Source organism: Marmota marmota, unplaced genomic scaffold (assembly GCF_001458135.2).
Source record: "Marmota marmota marmota unplaced genomic scaffold, marMar, whole genome shotgun sequence".
NCBI lineage: Eukaryota > Metazoa > Chordata > Mammalia > Rodentia > Sciuridae > Marmota > Marmota marmota.
Genome location: NW_026000185.1, coordinates 4,403,953 through 4,418,446, shown reverse-complemented (window position 1 = coordinate 4,418,446; position 14,494 = coordinate 4,403,953). Strand labels below are relative to the sequence as shown.

Sequence of the window (14,494 nt, the reverse complement as noted above, 5' to 3'; positions counted from 1 at the left end):
CAGTGTTTGTGCCCTTACTTTCCAGCTCCCAGAAACTCCTGAAGTTCCAAGAAATGACTGATCTGATATCTCAGTCTTTGATGTCGAAGTCCTTTGCTGGACATTTCATGTAAATTGAGTTAAAAGGACTCAACAAGTATAGGCTCTTGAGTCTCACTATAGTGGTTTTCAGGGTTACCCAGGTGGTTGCACTTAATAGCATTTCATTTTTGATTGCTGAGTAGTAGTCCACATCTTGTTCATCCAAACACGGATGGGCCCTTGATTCATATCCAGTTCGGGGCCATTACTGCTAATGCTGATGTGAACGGCTGGGTACAAATCCCATGTCTATTGAGTAAATGGCTAGGAGTAGAAGGGCTGGATTATTTATAGGTGATGTTTATCTTGCCTCACTGAGGCTGTAGTTCACTGAGTTCTACTCCTGGTTCTGTCCCCAGCATCTTGGGGAAAAAGAAAAAAGAAATTACTGTTTTCCAAAGAGGTTGAACCATTGTACATTTCCACCAGAAGCGTACAGAAGTCCTAACTCTTTACATAGTCAGCAACATTTGTTAGGGCCAGTGTTTTCAATTTTAGGCATTCTAATGGGGGGTGTATCCCTGTCTCTTCTGGCTTTGATTTGCATTTCTGTGATGACTAGTGATGTTGGACATACTGTACGTGGTCATTCACCAAGTACAGTATGCTCTTTGGTAAACTTTCCATTCAAAATTTTGCCCAATTTTTCATTTGGTTTATCAATTTTCTAACCATTTAGACGTGTTTATTGTGGGGAAATACAAAGGACATACACTCTACCATCTGAGCCATCTTTGAGCATACAGTCCATTTCATTGAGAACATTCACACTATTGTGCGACCGCCAGCACCATCCATCTGCAGAACCTCTTCATTACCTAACCCTAACTCCATAACCAAGAGGTAGTCACTGTTGATCACTCCTCCCCAACCCCCTGGCTACTGCTAACTTACTGCCTATTTCTATGTGATATATCCATCCAGTAGAATATTATTCGGGCATAAAAAGAATGGAGCACTAATACAGGCTGCAGTGCGGATGACCTTGAGCACATTGTGCTCAGTGAAACAGAAGCAGGACTCAGAAGGCCACATGTTGTAGGAGTGCATTTCTATTAGATATCCAGATTAGGCACGTCTTGTCATTGAACTTAAGTGTTCTCTACATAACAGAGATCCTTTATCAGATATGTGGTGCGCAAATAGTTTCTCCACGTTGCAGAGTTTTAAATGAATCAATATGTCAAGTACTTGGCAGAGTATCTGTATTTTAGTCAGCTTCACGTTGCTGTAACCAAAAGACCCGACAAGAACAACAGGAGGAAGAGTTTATTTTGTCTTGGAGTTTCAGAGGTGTAGTCCATGGATAGCTGACTCCATGGCTCTTAACTTGAGATAAGGCAGAACCTCATGGTGGCAGGATATGGGGCGGGAAATCTGCTCAGTTCATGACATCTAAAAAGAAGAATAAGAAGGAGAGAGAGGTGCCAGAGACTAAATATAAACCCCAGAGGTACCTTCCCAGGGACCTACTTCTTCTAGCATACCCTGCCTGTCTACATTTACCACTCAGTTAATTCATTCAAGTGGATTAATCCACCAGTTAGGTTACAGCTCTCATCATGTAATCATTTCACCTCTGAAAATTCTTGCATTGTCTCACATGTGAGTTTTCAGGTAACATCTTATATCCAAACTATCACATTCTGCACCGGGCTCTCCAAACTCATGCCTATCTCAAAATCCAGAATACATTTAGCCCCTTTCCAAGAATCCCTATAATCCAGTGGTCCCAGGATTGCCAAAAGTCCAAGTCCAAAATCTCATCCAAGACTCAAGGCAAACTGTTAGCTGTGGCTCCCTGTAAAGATGAAAAGCAAGTTGTACATATCCAATATATAATGGCACATAGAAAACATTTCCATTCCAAAAGGGAGAAATCGGGGCAAAGAAAGAAGGGATGAGACAAAAGACCCAAATCAGCTGGACAAACAAGTCCTAAAGATCCATGTCCAGCATCTGGGGCCCATGGCATAGTGATGTTCTCTCCAAGGGGATTATCTATCTCCACCGCTATGGCCTTGCTGGTTGCAACCCACATGGCCTCTCTCTTTGCTTGATTCTGCTGAGTTACTGCAGCTTCCCTTGGCAGACATTCTATGTTACTGGCATCTCCTAATTGTGAGGAGCCTCAGTTTCCATCTCATATCTTTACATATTGTTCTCTCAGGGGTATTCCTCAGGGATTCTCACTCTGTTACACTTTGCCAGGCCTCCCAGGTCCTTCTTTGAAATCTCAGTGAAAACCTGCATGAGCCTCTATTCTAGCATCCTACATTTATTCAAAACCAGTACCACATGGACAACAATAAGATTTTCTACTATCTCAAGCCATAGCCTGGACTGCTAAGATCAAGGCTGCAGCAGCTTCTGAGTATCGTGAAACAACTTCCTAGGCTCCCCATGCAAACAGCATACCCCCATGATCTGTCTCTTCAAAGTTTTTACTTTTATACCCTTAAGTCTGTGATGGGTGTGGTCTTGCCAATTCTGAGATGCCCTCAAGCCGTGTTTCCTGTTGTTTCTGTGTAAAATACTTAGCATCTCTTTAGTGGCTATAACCTCTTCAATTACCACAACTTCCTTGACCCCAGTTTTACTCACCCATTTATAGACAAATTGCAAGTCTTTCAAATCTTCTCCTCCTCTGCTGTTTGCTACCAAAAGCAGAGTACTAAATGCTACAGTAAACTTGGTTAGAAGCCACCAGCAATAGCCATGTCACCAACTGAATGCTGTACTGCCTTGAAGTTTTCTCCACAAGATCAATCAATACATCACCTTTAAATTCAACTTCATAGAAAGCAGCATGACACAGAAAAAATACAAATTCTTCGTCAGAATGTAACATGAATGACCTCTAACCCAACTTCCAATAGAGTCGTCCTCCTCTGAAACATTATGAGCCTAGTCTTTACTGTCCACAGTCCTCCTGGCATTGTGGTATTCTGTGCTCCCACCATAATGGATCATTAAGCTCTGATAATACCATTTTAAGACTTCTCCAGCCTGTGTTCAGTTCACAGGAAGGAGGGGGGGTAGAAGGAGAGGAGGGGGGTGCCAGGGACAAAATATAAACCCCAAGAGCACATCCCCAATGACCTCCTTCCTCTAGCCACACCATACCTGCCCACAGTTACCACCCAGTTGATCCATTCAAATGGATTATCCACTGAATAGGTAACAGTTCTAATAATTTGATCATTTTACCTCTGAATGTTCATGCATTATCTCTCACATGACCTTTTAGGGGATACCTCATATCCAAACCACAATAGTTTGCATAGACCCAGAGGTTGATATTTATTAGCTATTATTGTTTTGCTATTTTCTGGATCCAATCTCACCGAGGATTTTAGTGATTTATTATGACCTTGAATTCAATAAAAGCCCTTCATATAGACTTGATGGTCCTCATTGTTGCCAGGAGACCCTGGCAATATGGCAGATGGAAGGCTAAGTTTGGCATGTGGTGGATGGAATGCTAGGATTGGCCCATGGCAGCTTCTCAACCAATTTTTGTTCCATAAAGTCTCATTTTAAGCAATTATGATAATGATGACAATTACATTAGTGATTATTAATAATTTCAATGACTAACCCTCCGTCTCCAAGTTAACTAAGCTGAATCACTCTTGCCAGTGAGTACCTTTCTCTGCTCGCAATCCTCCCGAGGAAGAGCTGCAGCTCCCTAGCTGCTGCCCAGGTCCCTCGGCTGGCACTCATACACTGCCCCTTCTCAGCCTTCACCAGAGTCTCTTCAGCAGACTCCATTTCCTTGAATGCTGTTCCTAAGAAAAAGAGACAAAAGGTCGTATTCCCTCTGAAAACCTTGAATTTATATAAAAATCCCTCCTGCTCCCAAGACACCCCTCCCAGGGACGCCGGCTTCCTCCCCTCTCCTTTGCTAGGCAGGCGGCACGTCATCCGTTTAGTTAATTGAGCCCTCCCTGAATTCCCATCGATGCCCGTCTCACTGATGAGGAAACCCGAGCTCAGCGGCCACGGGACTTGCCCAGGCTCACCCAGGGATGCCGTGCTCGACTCCAGAGTCCGGCTTCTCTTCCCCTCCTCTTTGCTTTTATTCCTGGGCTACTTTCTGAACCTCAGTCACCTGTGGGTCTCCTTTCAATCCCCCCAGGCCCCTGTTGGAGGCACCCATGGCCAGCCTCTGAGCCATGTCCTGGGTACCTGAGGGTCCCTCATCTGCCTTGGGCCACATCTCCTGGTTGGACAAGGGGCAGCTCTGGTGACCAGGAGCCCAAGTCAGCATGACTGAGAATCGAGCCTAAGAAATGGGTGTTTGGTCACTAGTGGACTGAGAAGGGCCCAAAGTTCTGTTTAGACCCCACTCAGAGAGTCCGTCTCCCTCTCTAGGGGAGAGAAAAGAACAAAGTGGACCTTGTTCCAGGGAAGAATCCCTGGCAGTTCCCACAGAGGCAGAGAGACTCATTTTTCTTAGGTGTGCGAAGGTCTTCGAAGAGTGAGGTTTCTTTATTAAAAATTAATCTTCTTGTAAAACCATTGCAATACGATGCACTTTAATAAATCACCCCACGCTTTCCAACACATTTATTATCCCTTCTCGGGAAATCATGGAGTCCAGAGAAATCGGTGCCGCCGAGCGTCTTGCTGCCGGGCTCACTAATGAACTCGGATGGGGGCAGGGGCTGAGGCCACCTCGGGTCTGAGGTCCGCCAGGCGGAGTGGATATTGCACGGAATCACAGTTGGTTCAAGTCTGTCACAGCTCTCAGGCTTACGGCTTGGGCACCGCTGGGTCGAGAAGGGCCTGTAGATGGGACAGCAGCTCTCCCTGGCCTTGCTGGGGCTGAGGGGTCTCCAGTTCCCACGGGGGGTGCTCTGGGATGACAAGGGGTATTGATCTTGATAGGCCAACGAGGAGCATCACCCATACAATGCTCCCAGAGGACGCTCTTCATCACCCGTCTCCACTTAGTCTACCTGATGCTTCGAGGGGCTGGCCTTTCTGAAGCGGGGGAATACCCTTGTCCCCGCCCACTGTTCCTCAAAGCTCTGACCACAGCTCATCTAAGAAGCTGCCTAACTCCACTCCCTCTGGTTACAAAGCCTTCCCGGAGGCTTGGGTCTCATCAGTTGCAGCGACGCAGTTCTCTCTGCAGAAGCGGCGGGACCATCTCGTCCCCTTCACCAAGGGTGCCACCTGGCCCCAAAGCCCTGCCATTTGGGCTCCAAATCCACCTCTCATGAAAGAGGAAACTGCAGCTCCCGTCTGAAGCTCCTTTCTCAAGGACTTTTATCCCCGAGATCCAGGCTGAGAAAGATGCAGTCTGACCTCTGTGTCCTCCTCTTCCTTGGGGACCCAAAGAAAAGACGTCTCCTCCCCCAGCTCTGCTCTCCCTGTTGCAGACAAGCGCCCCAGCAGGAGATCCGCCCACCCACCTGCCACAAATCCCACAAAGACAGACTCCACTTTCCATCTGGGTTCAGCTGAGGATTCTCTTTCCTGTACGTCCCCCCGTCACAGCCCAGTTTTCATCTGCTGTACCCCCGGCCCTTCCGGGAGCAGCCCCCTCCCTGTTGTGATCACACGTGAGACAGGGCAGCCTGGGGTTGGGATCCGCGTCCTTCCTCTGACCCCCCCCCACCCNGGCTGGCTAACTCCATAGCCCTGGGCCCCAGGTGAGGCAGAACCTCATGGTGGAGGACATGGAAGAGGAAAGCAGCTCTGGACACGGCCATCAGGGAGGGGAGGGAGGGAGAACGAGAGAGGGAGGGAGGGAGAGAGATAGACTCACCCCAAAGCCCACCCCGTGACCCACCTGCTCCAGCCACACCCTACCTGTCTGTAGAGCACCCAGTTAATCCACATCAATGGATTCATCCACCCATCAGGTCAGAGCTCTCATAAGCCGGTCATTTCACCTGTGAACTTCCTCTCATTGTCTCACGCGTGGCTTCTGGAGGTCACATCATATCTAAACCATAACAGGAAGTTGCCTGGCCACTCCCCAGTTTCTCTGGCTTCCTCTCTGGTGACATAATTTCTCCCTCTCGCATGTTTTTCTGTCATTTTGATGCTACCCACCATGATGTCTCCAGCAGAGCCAAGCTGTCAGTGCTGTGCTCTGGAGCCCCCTGAACTGTGAGCCCAAAAAACCCTCTTATCTCTCTAAAGTGACTCAGCCTCAGGTATTTCATCACAGTAAACTGTTAAAATGCCTAATCCAAGGTGTAAGGAGCAGAGGTCAGACAATCATGGGACGTATGGGCCAGTTTAAGAGTCTTAGTCTTAATGCTAAGAGCAGAAGGGTCTTTGTGGGGTTTTAAGTATAGGTAAAAAAGAAAATTTAAATAACCACAATCCTCCCAGCTGATAGTGGCAACGTGTCTTCAGGATCATCACCATTGTTGGTACTTTTACCTGTTGCTGGGCTCCTTCTGGGCCAGGCCATGGTTCTGAGGCTCTGAGCCGATGCTTCCAGGCTATCTGTGACATCCTGATTCCGCTTATGAGGAAACTGAGGCTTGCAGAGGGGAAGGGACTTGCCTGCGAGGGAGAGCCTGGTTTCTGTTGTGTCCTGTTCCGCATGTGCCTCCTTAGGGGGCCCTCAGAGTCCATGTGTGACAGGACAGCATTGGGTGCTGTGTCCCCCCTGGGGGCAGGGGCATCTACAATGACCCAGGAGCCTTCTCCACTCCATGGACACCTCCACTGAGCCGGACACCCCGGCTTCCCCGGCTCTGGGCCCGTCCCTGCAGACACACCCACCTCTCGGCTGCAGTGGTCCAAGCCCAACTGCAGGTTTTCTTTGAACCATCTTCTCTTCATCAGTTTTGGAGGGAAAGCAGAGGATAAGTGAGGACTCATATTTTTGAAGGGCTGTTGGCACAGTGGGAAGAAAAGGGACAGTCCTGACCATGGGATCGAGGGACAGCCTCCGCACGTGACCAGGGATGGAGCCGGTCTCTGCTGCCTGCAGCTCAGCCTCCTCCCCGAGAGTCAGCTCCCCCGTTGGGTCCCACGGTGCCTCGCAGTGAAGAGGGCCACTGTCTCTCCCAGGCTCAGTCCACGGCCCTCCAGCCCCCAGACAGACCCCTCGGCTCATCCCTCCCGCGTTCCAACCACGCCGCGGGTGAGTCTCCCCTCAGTTCCCTCCTGAGTCCTCCTGAACCTGCTCTCCTTCTTTTGCTTCCTCCTTTGCTCGGCTCCTCCTCCACTTTCCGGCTCCCATGTCTTTATTTATTCCTGCTGCTGTAGCAAAATACCGGATGCCGGTGACAATGCACAGCAGAAGTGTGTGGCTCACCGTTCTGCAGCCTGGAAGTCCCAGGTGACGGCCCTGGCAGATCTGGTGTCTGGTGAGGGCCCACCTCCTGGCAGGTGTCTTTTTACTGTCACCTCCCACGGCAGAGGAGTCAAATAAGCCTCTGGGGTCTCTCTTCGAGGGGCATTGATCCCCTTCACATGGGCTCAGCTCTCTGAGTCACTTCCTGTAGGCCCCACCTCCAAAAGCCACCACTTTGGGGTCAGGACTTGAACCCACGGATTTTGGTGGAGACAGAACATTCAGATGGTAGCCCCCGGCACTTTAGCCATCTCTTCCTACGAGGCCCCTCTGTGTCCAGCCATGCTGTGCCTCTGCCCCAGAGTGGCCCTCGAGAAGCGTGAACATCGGCCACATCCCTCTTGGAAACTCCATAGAGTCTCCGTGTCACCTGCGGGAGGCCGTGCAGTCCCTGCACCTCCGCCTGCAGGGTTTCTGTGGGCCAGATCGTCCCACCACAGCGCCATCTTCTCCCGTCCGCCCTCCTCGGCCACACGCTCACCAGCCGTCTCCTGTCAGCCTCCGCAGCACCTCCAGCCTCCGTCTCTATTGGAGGCCCGATCCCTCCTCCCCTTCGGGGGTGAATTCCTGCACGTCCTTTAAAGCTCGGCTCTAATGTCCCCAACAAATATTTCCTAGCATTTTCTTGATGTGTCCTAGACAGGTCCTGGAGTCACAGAAGTGACTAATGAGTGCTCTCTGCAGTGAGGACCTGAACTCTGACCTTCAGTATCACCTCCTCTTTACCCGTTGCTCACCTCCTCTAGAACAGGTTGGCCTTTGGGCTAATTTCTCTTAGAATGTCACCCTTTGAAATAACTTGTTCAAGAGCCCGTGTCCTCCTCCAGACCAGGAGCTCAGGCGAGGAGCGATGACAGCCTGGACTCAGGTCACTGTCTCGGGGGCTCCCTGTGCGGGAATCCTGCTCCTGCACCTGGCTCCCTCTTTTGCCTGCAGGGTTTTCCCAACTCGAGGCAGGGTGGCTATTAACCCAGTGTTATCAGCGGTCAGCTCTCCGGCCACAGCTACCTATGTGGTCCCTTCTCTTGACCACTAGCCCGGAAGGTCTCCATCAGCTGTGCCTTCTGTCCCTTGCGTGGTGCTGAGCACAGATGTTGCCTGGAGGAATCTGCCTGTGGTATAAAGCCAAGAGTTGGAGAGTCCGGAGCACAGGGCTCCAGGAAGAGGGGGGGAGGCAGGCAGCCCCGAGCTGACCCTGCTCAGGAGGGGCGTTGTTCACCACCTGCCACCTTGCAGGAAAGGAGCACAAGCCACCCTTTGTTCCCTAAGCCCAGTTCACTTCTTCTGGACCCCTCCTGTGAGCTCTCTGGTCCCTTGTCAGAGGGCACCAGCTTGGTGGGGAGGGGTGCTCTCCTGGCGGAAAGGTATGAAGTCATTGCTCTGAAGACTGTCTCTGCACCCTCCTGAGTCATTGTGAAGTGACTCACTCTGGTGGCGTCTTGGGTCCTGTGCTCCCCCCGACTGGCAGGGGTTTAAGTGGATCAGACAGTTAAACCATCCAGTCTAGATCCAGCCCTCGCCTTGACAGCAATTTCTTAATCAGAGGAAACCTTGCTCTCTCCCCTTGGTTGACGCTTCTCCCAAACTCTGGCCCACCTATTTAAGGTGGTCCGCTTCCTGGTGCCCACCCGCGAGCCCACCTTCCCTGGGAGCACAGCAAGGACACTGGAGGCCTGTCCCTGCAAAGCCTAGGTAGGTAGAGGTCCCAACACGTACTTTAGGGAGCAAGGTAGCCGGGTTCAGAATGCTCCAACCGCTTTCCACGAGAGGAGGGGTTCTCCTGGCCCCGAGAGGAGGGGTTCTCCTGGCCCCGCAGGTCCCTGCTGGTTCTAAGGACCAGGGAGGGATCCTCTGCGGTGGCAGGTGAGGGAGAAGGGCTGTGCAGGAGGAAGAGGCTGCATCTCTCCTCCCCAAGGGTGTCACTCAGTGGCACAGAGATGGTCTGTCTCCCTCCTTGACGGGCAGAGCAAGTGCCAGGCAGCATCCCAGGGCCCAGAGCACAGGCCACCCCCATCTCCACTGGTCTCAGACAACCCAGGGCACATTCTCGGGGCCTTGCAGCACCCCCTCCGCTTGAGGGGGCTGCGGGGTGACCTCGGGCTGGTCAGCAGCTCTCCAGGGTGATTGACATATGCAATTTCTCTCCTCCTGTCTGGCAGAGGTGTAGAGGGAAAATTGGATGTTGTTGAATAATTGAAAATGAAAATCCCTCCGAATTGATTCCTATGAAAACAAGATTGAGTTCCACAATTAGGCGCCCGCCTTCGCAGGGCATCTGAGGCCTCTGTCCTCCCAGGCTGTGGGCTCGGACGGTGCTGTCTCGGGGTCTTGGAGCAGCTGCTGGTGATGGAACGCAAAGCCAGCGGGTTCCCGAGGCCCTCGGCTCTTGCACAGGCTGGGCCGGGCGATGTAGCCTTCCACGCACTTCCCCAGGGGACCCCAGGGTCACTGCCTGAGGTCTGGGGTAGGCCCTGCCCCGCTGCCTCCTCACTGAGCGCTTCGGCAGGAAGGTCCCGCTGCGGTTGCTGACTTAGCCTTCCCCTCCGTGGCCCGTGGAGCGGGGCTGGGAGAGCGGAGGCATCGGCCACTCTGGTGGAATGCCTGGACTCGGGGGCCAGGTTCACGCCCCAGCCCCCCCACGCGGGCTGAGACCTGTGGGTGTCCCTTCTTTACACGCACTATGGTGATGCCAGCCAGCAGTGGAGGGGAGGCGTGGGTGACGCAGGACCCCTGCCCCAGGAGCCCGGCACTGCAGACCCCTCCACACCAAGCCCTTGGCCGAGCCCAGCTCCACACCTCTCCTGGGCGGTCAGCCCTTGCTAGAGCAGGGGGACATCATACCGTAGGATGGGAGGAAAGATCTGGATCAGCTCCCAAGGTTTTACCTGGAGCTCAGGGATGGAGGTCAGGGGGTCTGTGAACTTGGCTGGGAAAAACTACATCACTGTCTCTTGAAGGGCTGCATTTTATTTTCATGGTAAAAAGAAACAGATAACATGAAACAGTGTATCGACCAACTCACTGTGGACTTCAAGGACCTTGAGTACGTTCACGTTGTGCAGCCTTCACCCGCATCCGGTCCCAAAGCCTTTTTGTCACCCTGAATGGAAACCCACAGCCACTAAGCAGTCACTCGTGTCCCCTCCTTCCCTCTGCACCTTGCCCAACCTTGACCTGAAATCCACTGTGTTCCTCAAGTATCAGGGCCTCTGCTTTGCCACCAGAGACGTCTCAGATATTTTCATGCCATGTTACTGCATGACAACTACCTGGAAAGTCTTTTATGCTGGGAGTCGGCAAGTGTTTCTGTCCAGGGCCAGCTAGTTCTGGGTGTTTTGGCCCACACGGTCACCCTCCCAACTGCTCAGCTCTGCCATTTAGTGTGAAGGCAGCCACAGGCCCTTTAAGCAAGTCGAGGGGCTGGTTTCAACAAAGCTTGGTTTCCAGAGCAGATGGGGAGCCATGTGGGCCGCAGGACGTGGCCTCCTGACCTCTGCTATAGGTTGGTCTCCACGTTGAGGTTCCTCGTAGCTAATGGACCTGCCACTGGACGTGTTGTTAACATGTATGTTGCTCTGTCCCACGCTCCTGTATTTACAGTGAGCTCTCTTACGGTCCCACGTTACTTACGTGTTCATAAATGAGGTTCTGGGAAGTGGCGGGTAGTGCTCGCCTGAATCCCAACGGGCTCCACTGAGGGAGCAGGCGCAGAGGCCCTGTGAGCAGACGGTCACTGGCGACACTCCAGAGTGGCTGCCCGCTCTGCCTGCCACCTCCAGGACACAGTGCTCACTGCCTCCCGGGGAAGCCGTGTCTTTGTGGGCACCTCTGACTCCAAGGAAGTTCTTCCTCTGGTCTAGCCCCCGCTGTTTTCCTTTCCCATGTTGGTCACGGTTCCCGTTTCCTACTCCTTGGGGGGTACGGAGAGCAGCGTGCACGCCGCACTCACCCCAAGAGTGCTCCCCCTCTAGACCAAGAGTCAACGTGCTTTTCCTGAAAAGGGCCAGGCGCTAACCTGACCACCCGCCTCATACCGTCTGGCTAAAGGACTTGACTCCCCTGCGGTGTGAAAGTGATCCCGCCGGTTACCCGTGACAAGTCCTGCTCCCTCGCACGTAGAAGTTTGAACGTTAGAGGAGCACGCCAAGGCAAGGATATAAGGAAGGGTTTAATTAAGAGGGGGAGAAGGTGGCCATAGTTGGCCATATTCTTGTGAATGCATGTCAGTGGGTCTATATCGTTCTTTCTCCTTTCCCTCCACCATCCACTCATCTATCCATCCACCCACCTATCTATAGACCTATGTGCTCATCCACGCAACCACCCATCCATCAACCCGTTTATCCACCAACCCATTCATCCACCCATAATCCATCCAATCCACTGTCCATCCGCCTATCAATATACCTATCCATCCATCAACCCATCCATCCATCCATCCACCCACTCACCCATTCATCTACCTATAATCCATCCAATCCCCTGTCCATCCACCTATCAATATACCTATCCATCCATCAACCCATCTGCCCATCAATCCATCCATCCATCCACCCACTCACCCACCCATTCATCTACCTATAATCCATCCAATCCCCTGTCCATCCACCTATCAATATACCTATCCATCCATCAACCCATCTGTCACCTGCCCATCCAATCCACCACCACCCACCCATCATCCATCCACCCATCCATCAATACAATCATCTATCCACCCGACATCCATTCATCCTCTTTACCTGTTTATCGACCTATCCATCTACCCATTCATGTTCTGGAAAGAGTCATTTAAACCTACATATAAACAGTTTATAGTTACCACCCCTGGTAAGGCTAAGAGTGAATCAAGAAGAGTACTGACATATAATGGCAGGCAGGGTCGTGACCTGGGTAGGGTAATCAGACCTGAGAAAGTGACATCTTAGCCTAGAAATGAAAGATGGAACAGAGGCTGCCGTGTGCAGGTGGCAGTGGGGCACTTCAGCAGACGGTGGACTGAGGGGCCCTGGCAGGAAGCGTGTGGCACGTCGCAGGCTGCAGTGGGCACCAGGCAGCCAAGAGCATCGTGGTCTGCTGCCATGCTCCCGATGGCCCTCACGTTCCGACACGGCAGTGCTCATCCCATAGTTCCTGTGGCCGGGGGTCCCCAGGCAGCTGGGCAAGGTCCTGTGCTCAGGGTCTCCCGCAGGCTGCAGTCCAGGCACATCTGCTGTCTCTGCAGATACCTGGAGGCTCCCCTGGGGAAGGTCCTGCTTACAAGCCCTCTGGCCTCTGCTGTGTCCATCTCCCAGAGGCAAATCGGCAGGTCCAGCTCACCCTCGGGTGGGATCTCACACAGGCAAGGTGGGGAAGGGCTCGTGGGAGCCGTCTTGGAGGCTTCCCACCTCCCAGGGATTCTTGGGATGGACGAGGCAGACGGATCTTGCAGAGGTCAGCTGGCCCAGCCAGGAGCTCCAAGTTCTCCTGCCTGCTCTGGGGACTGCGGAGGGGCTCACGCAGGGGGGTGCCCTGATGGGCTGTTCACTTTCAGAGAGCATCTGGACGGCTGGGTAGAGGGAGGATTGAAGGGGACAAAGTCAGGAGAACCAGGAGGTGGCTGAAGTCACTGGGGAGGAAACGGTGACTCCTCGGAGCAGCACAGGGGGCCGGGGGGAGGTGGAGGCAGAGCCCGGCACACCTCACTCCGGGGAGCCTCGCCTGCGTCCCGCATCCCACGGTGATGTCAGAGCCCCGTTCCAGCCCCGAGGAGGCCGCCCGGCCATCTCACAGGCCTTCCGAAGCCCACGCTCCCTGCACTTTGACACGTTTGTTCCTTTTTGTCTGCAGAATGAACAGGGCTCCGTGAGGCCTTGGGGCTGTCCCACAGCAGGGGACGAATAGGGGGTCAGGTGGGGCCAGGACTGTGCAGGTCTGGGGTGATGCTTAGGGATGTAGGGTGTGAGTGTCAGGACCCTGCGGGCCTGCTCTGGGAGGTGGGGCCAGCTGACACCGGAGAGGAGCCAGGACATCGGTGAGCCAGGTCAGGTGGAGGCCTCCTCCGTGTCCCAGCTGCTGCTCTGTGTCCCCACCCCCACCACAGCTGCAGCATGCCCACAGGGCTCACAGCCGCGCCTGTCCCCCCCCCACTTCCTCCCTCCCTGCCGTCCCCGGGGCGCTGACAGCCCTGGCCATCTTCTGTGAATAGTCCATGATCCTTGGCTGCCATCAGCCTGGTCCCCAGCTGCTCCGTCTGCCCCTGTGCACAAAGGGTTGGTACCTACACTCGGGTCTTGTCTGGGACGCCGTCTCCTCAGACCTTCCAGGACCACATACCCCTCTGTCAGATCCCCGGCCCCATTTCCTTTTTAGCCCTTACCACCATGTAAAATGACCGCGATGATGTGCCCGTCAGCTGGGGTGACACTGGCTCCCCTTCCCCACTGGAACACAGACAGCGGCAGTGCTGTGAATGTGTGTGGCATCCATAAAGGTCCGCCTGTTAATGGCTTGGTTCCCAGGGTGATGGTGTGGACAGTCAGGAAGTGCAGCTCAGTGGAACGTCCTTAGCCACTGGGGGCATACCTGGAAAGGGACTGAGGGACCGGAGTCTCTTCTCTCTGCTTCGTGGCTCATGATATAAGCTGTTTTCTCTGACACGCACTCCCCGCCACTGCTATCCGGGGGCCCAGCAGAAGCCCAAAGCAAAGAGGCTGCCTGATCTCAGCCTGGCTCCTCCAGAACCATGAATCCAATAAAACTTTTCTCTTGGCAAGTTAATTTCCTTCAGGTATTTTGTTGTAGCAACACAACACTGACTGATGCAGACAACAACATGTGTTATATAATACACATGTAAGAAAGGAAGATGATGAAAGAAAGGAAGGTAAAGAAATGAATTCATAAGCCCCTTCAGATCAAGGACCCTGTGTTTGCGTCTTCTTTGTTTCATGCTTCTGCAGCTTGGAATTGGGTCTGCCAGGAGGAAAGCTCTCTCCCTAGGTGACCAGGTGATTGAAAACTTGGGCAGGGGGCATTGCCTTAATCTTAGAGGGAAGCAGGTCATGTTGAAGGAAGACCCCTGCCAGTGTCAGTCTGTGATCC

At 52.9% G+C, this 14,494-nt stretch overlaps 1 protein-coding gene and 1 long non-coding RNA gene across 2 annotated transcripts in view; one reads left to right on the top strand and one right to left on the bottom strand.

The window, feature by feature from the left end:
• The window catches only part of Rbfox1 (RNA binding fox-1 homolog 1), a 1,613,147-nt gene that overhangs the window by 161,362 nt on the left and 1,437,291 nt on the right, over nucleotides 1-14,494 (top strand). The gene's annotated exons all lie outside the window — the stretch shown is intronic.
• Nucleotides 161-7,222, bottom strand: LOC125612404. The gene is made up of 3 exons (XR_007342767.1): nucleotides 5,905-7,222; nucleotides 3,731-3,872; nucleotides 161-1,476 (listed from the first exon to the last, which is right to left on the bottom strand). It is a non-coding gene; the product is annotated as an uncharacterized LOC125612404 (long non-coding RNA).